The following is a 6,000-nucleotide window of genomic DNA, read 5'->3' on the forward strand; positions in this document are numbered from 1 at the left end:
ACCTATTATTATCTTTGTATTAAATAAGCTAACAAATTTCATCACTCTCTAACTTATATAGAAATCTTAAATATTCTTTTATATATATATATATATATATTCTATTATTTTTATTATTTATTTTTTAAATTTAAAATTTTTATATTTGGTCATATTATTCCTAAAAATCAAACTTATAATGATGATTAGAACTCAGACAAAAAAGATACTTCTTCTCAAAACATATATCCAATAAATTATATAGACATATTTCAGATTTTAATAAGCACAATCCTTAGTTCTAATCATCACCACAAGTCTGATATTTGGTAATAATTTGATCAAACATAAAAATTTCAAGTTTGAAATAACTTAAATATGAAAAAAATAAAAAGTAAAAATAAATAATATAAGATATTTTAAAATAAATAGGGTAAAAAGGTGATGTCAACGGGAGATTTTAAGCTTATTTAATAGAAAAATGATGGTAGGGTATTATGTGTTATGCGCATAGTAAAAATTAATTAGTGAAATGTATATTTCTGAAATATTAGAAGGAGAATATGTAATTATCCCAAATTTTGAGAGGGTCAATATGATTTATTCTAGAAATATATTTTATTTTGAGCTGAATGCGATCTTAATCTAGCTTGAGGTCACCTTACTTAAATTTCAAGCTCGGCTCATTCACTAGTCCAACAAGCCAATCTCGAGCTGAAGCTCGTGCCTTGACCCTGGATCTCATATTTACATGCCGCAATAATGGTTCTTCTAGAGCAATCTTCATCTTCATCGCCGGTTACATGGTTGATACTTGAAATAATTTGATTTATAGTAGTATTGGTCCGAGCGTACAATGCCATAGGGACTCTGGACAGCCAATGGTTCCCATCATTTGAAAGTCAGAGACGTATATGCGGTCATGAAGAAGAATTACGAGATCGATGTTACTAGGAACTTTAAATGGATTTGGAAGATGATTAGAGAGTCAAAATCATTTAGTAGAAAGTTAACCGAGCAAATTTCCATACAAAGAAGTTAAATAAATTCTCCATCAGAGGAGTTCGGATCGTGACGTTTGGATGGGATCAAAAGAAGATATTCAACTGTGCATGTCGCTACTCAAACATGGAATGAAGTGCGCAAAACTGATCCTACCATCCAACATGGAATGAGTTATCCAACTCAGACCTCACAGTTAGCTCAACATCTTGCTATGGAGTTTTATGAAACAGCTTTGGATTATATTGAGCCTGTGTACCTGCAGCTCTGGAGTACCGGCAGCTTGATGAGTTTATTAACCCATTTCTCAGAGTGTTATTTGGTAGGAGGTGATGTTTTACGTCACTTTATTAATGTGAGTTAGGTGATGTGATGATCTTGTTGGATATTACAAAATTCTATCCAGTATTAAAGGATTCAGTGATAAATTTGGTGATAGCATCACTGCACAATGCAGTGATGCTATCACCATGCATACTCCAGGTGATAGCACATCACCGATATCCGGTGATGTGCTAAAATTATTTTGGAACAAAAATATCTTTAATTAGTAAATTGAGAAAAAAATAAAAATCCTCCTCGTCTTTTTCTATAGATACCTATCTACTAGATGTGTTTTTTATTTTTATTGACAGGTTTAGTTAAATGATATAGATACTTTTTATTTATTTATTAGATACCTATTTTATTTCTATAGGCAGATATGGTTAATTGGCGTGAATGGATCATGCCAAATTCTTCATATTTTTTTTTTCTTAATTTATTTTGATTGGCTAAATCATTCTTAATAGGCAGCCCTGATATTGATGGTCAAAATTGACTGAGCCTAGTCAAGCCTGATTATATATAATATTATCATAATATCATTTTAATAGATTCCTCAAAATAGATATTTATAATAATAAATAAATAAATAAATATTATTATTATTATTACTACTACTATATATTTTTGTGAGGAGTTATAAATGAAGAATGTTTAATCAACTTATAGAGTAATTATTATATACTAATGTATAAGATTATTTATAGTATTTTATACATTATCACTGTCACTATTTTATGATATACAAAACATAGTGAAATTTTATTTTCAGTGATATTCCAGTGATATATCAAACATGATGATTACATATCACCTAAGTATTTGCACATCATCTCAATGTTTATATTACCTCAATGATTACATCATTCTAGTGATTATATCACCGGTGATATACCAAACAACACCCAAGGTTTGTTTCTCTGGTACCCCCTTCCAGTGGCACGGTGAAGGTTAATTTTAATGCTCCTTGACTCAAGTAAGTGAAGCGGGAAAAGATTATATTATAAAGGATGACGCATGAACTGTGTTGTATGCCAAAACAAAGAAATTTCAAATTAATTGTCTCAGAAACAGAGGTACAAGCAACCTGGGAGAGTCCCTTAATGGCTGCCCAGCCACTTTAAATTCACAAAGATTTGGCTTGAAAGAGATTCACTTACTATTGATTGAATGGATTAAGAAGCATCACAGTACTTTCCTGAAGTCAACAACCTCACTGCATCCCCTCTTATCAGATATTCTACAATGTGCTGTAACTTTAGATCTTTTCTTGATTTCTCATGTGCCAAGGGAAGGCAGCAAACTGACTGATAAGACTTGCAGATTTTGAGGCCAATTCCTCAAGATATAAGAGCACCAATGATGGCAAATGCAACTGGAACTTGTTTTATTAGCCATTAGTATTTCTCTATTTTGTCTTTGCTTCCGTTTGCGGTCTTGATGGCCTACCAAAAAAACTAAAAATGGGCCATTGGGATTGTATTTAGGAGTATACACTTTGCCTCCAGGAAAGAAATTTTCCACGTAGAAAGTTCCAAAGTTTTCAATGTAATCTAATTGAGGCTGGTTTCTCAAAAAAGAAAAAAACAGTAATAGAGGCTGGAAACTGGAGGGTCAGGGAGGAAGCTTCCATTGGTTGGTGGATGCACCAGCTGTACCCGTCAAAGGTGTACCGCCAAGAATAGTAGGCAATCATCTCCACATCACGTTGTGGCAAGTATATCATGCACGAACAAGCATGTTTTATGACCGATTTTGGTACGCTAAAAAAAAGGTTATAAGTAAAATTCACCTCTAACCTAAACTTGTAGATATACCAACCTTATTGATTTGGATCCGACAAAAATAACACCGTTAATTAAACTGTCACCTACCTTGATTTATGGAAATTTACCATAGCCACAATTGTACAATATTCAAAATCCAATCTAAACACTTGACCATACATATATTGCATATACAAACCTATGACCTCGCTTAAAATGACTGTTAGCCTATAAGTATCCAAAATTTTTTTAATAAATAATCAATATGGGACTAAATATACATCCACATGAATCTCCCATATACTCTCTCTGTTTAAATCCGAACATCCTCAACAGACTAAGAATCTAAATTCATACCAATCCATTCCTAAATACCACGATCAGCTTGTGGTTAGCCCCAATGAACTTGTATTGCAATATTCTCTGATCCAATCTAAATACATGTCTGATGCCATTTACAATAACCCAGAATCTTATCCAAAAATGCTAGTTGAAACATGTTATTCGAATTTTTTGATCCTGTATTAGAACCCAAAATCTTCCCAACGAATAATCGATATGATACTAAATACATGCCCGTACAGATCCCCACATTATATATTTAATAAATCGTAGTTATTTTTATTATGATGATTATGTGATTATCTTGTCTATAATTTTCTACATAGTTAAGTTGTTAAAAGAAACTTGATCAACATGGTTCCAACTAATACTATTTTCAACAAAGGGCGTGACTATTGAGACAAGCCCCAATTCATATATAGAACTAAAATTATGGATGATAATTTGATAATCTGTCCAACTAGAAATTAAAATGTTACATTTTCACTTAAGCATGTAACCACAATTGTATTTTTTTTTTTTAATGCAAACCACAATTGTATTGGATATTGCATTGCATAACACTAAACATGAGACTTCGGTTAGCTACAAAAACTATACTTGCAGCACGCTCATGCAACCGAGAAGGTTCAGACAGCAAATTCGAATGAAAATTGGACTCACGCCATCTTAATCATCTCAAGAGATTCCACAACTTCAAGAATTTGCATCAGTGACATAACCTTCCCGTTTTGCAGCTCTTTCTCAATGCTTCATTTCAGTGATAGTCATGTATTCCAACACGCAATTCACTTATACCAAACTTATGAGGATACAAATGAGCTGAGTTGAGCCAAGTATCAAAATATGTTTTTATCAATTAGACAAATCTATCTAATTTTGAGAATCACCAATCTAACATTCAAAATTATGATTTTACCAAAATATGGTCATGACATATTTGAAACTAGAACTCTAAATCTCACTCATATATAAAATCAAACCCAATAATTAGAGAATAATACGGCCCTTTTAGAACAGTCTTGTCGATTGAGATCATAGGAAGAGACCCTCCAACGCCACCCAACATCAATGAAAAAGTGAGAGAGAAGAGAAGAAGAGAGAGAGATTGAGAAAATAAGAGGGTAACGGAAATAGATCTCATCGCCTCTCTTAAATAAAGGGATTGGTGGCGGCAAGGGGCCAGCATTTGATTGAGTCGACTGTCTTAGAGCAGAACTTCATACGACTTTGACTGGAGTTGTTTATACATGGACTATGCTAGGAGCGGACCACATAGCCATTGAGGGTGACTCTGCCGTTGTGATGTTTTGGATTCAACGGTGTATGTAGGAAGCACTCAACCATCCTCTCATGTAGGATATTTCTACCTTTCTCTCCAACTGCACTGGACTTACGGTCAAACATGTTTTTAAGAAGGCAAACTCTACAACAAATTGGATAATAGCCTATGTTACGGAGCATACTGGAGATTTTTTGTGGACTTCCTTGGAGATAGCCCGTTGACAATGATAACAGCCGATGACAAATCATTGGCAAAAGATCAAGAATCAAAGAAAAATAAAGAAAATTATCTTAAAATTAAGGACCATGAAATTTTAGCACCAGATAGAGCCTTAACCACTTGTCGATGGCTGAGCTCTTTCGCCTGGCCATCAAGGGTCAGGGAGGGCTTGATTGGGACCAACAATAGGCACCATGGTCACCAAAAATAGGGGATGAAACCCACGAATGACAAGATGGGGGACATGGTCCTACTCGATCTCTAGCAACTCCTCGTCGAAATCAAGCCATTAATGGTGCTTCTCAATGGGGACAGGTTGGAAGATGGGGAGAGAGAAAAAAGATTCTATTTCACCTTGTCTCCAGTGAAGATTGACTGTAGCCACAATACCAGCGATGGATGACAGTGAAAACCTGAAGGAAAACAATAGTAGGTGTATGGATGCACCTCACGAGGGGGGTGATGGGGGAGGCTAAATACCCAGCAAAGTTCACTAGAGTTCGAGAAGGAGGAGACCATCTCTGACTCCAACTAGGGCTGGAAGTAGTCTCGGATCGGCCCGAGGCCCATCGGGTCGGGCTTGCTTCGAATCAGGCTTCGGACTTGATTTGAAACCATCCAGATCAGGCTCGAGCCAATAAAATAGGACCCATTTTAATTTCAGGCTGGGCTCGAACGGACCTTTGGTCCGGCCCGGGCCCAGGCCCGAAATGGAGCCCGACTAAAGGCCCAATTGCCAACCCGAAAGGAAGCCCGACAAGAGAGCCCGAAATAAAAATGGGACACGGACCACACAATCAGATCGACTAAAAGAGCCCTGAGCGGCTGAGCCCATCACCTCGAGCCCTCGACGCCTCTTTAGACTTCTCACTTCCACTCTTTCTCTTCTCTTCTCCATCTTCAGTTCTTCCCCGTCGTCCATCGAAGTCGATCTTCCCCGTCCATTGAAGTCGATCGTCCATCCCTGGTCCGTATTTTGTCCACCGATCGCCATCATCATCTTCCCCCATCGTCGATAGATCTTTCGTCTTCCCCATTTGGTGTGTTCTGTCTCTGGTCCGTGACACCGGTCCTCCATCTTCC

This window comes from Elaeis guineensis, chromosome 10, assembly GCF_000442705.2.
Source record: "Elaeis guineensis isolate ETL-2024a chromosome 10, EG11, whole genome shotgun sequence".
Taxonomy (NCBI): domain Eukaryota; kingdom Viridiplantae; phylum Streptophyta; class Magnoliopsida; order Arecales; family Arecaceae; genus Elaeis; species Elaeis guineensis.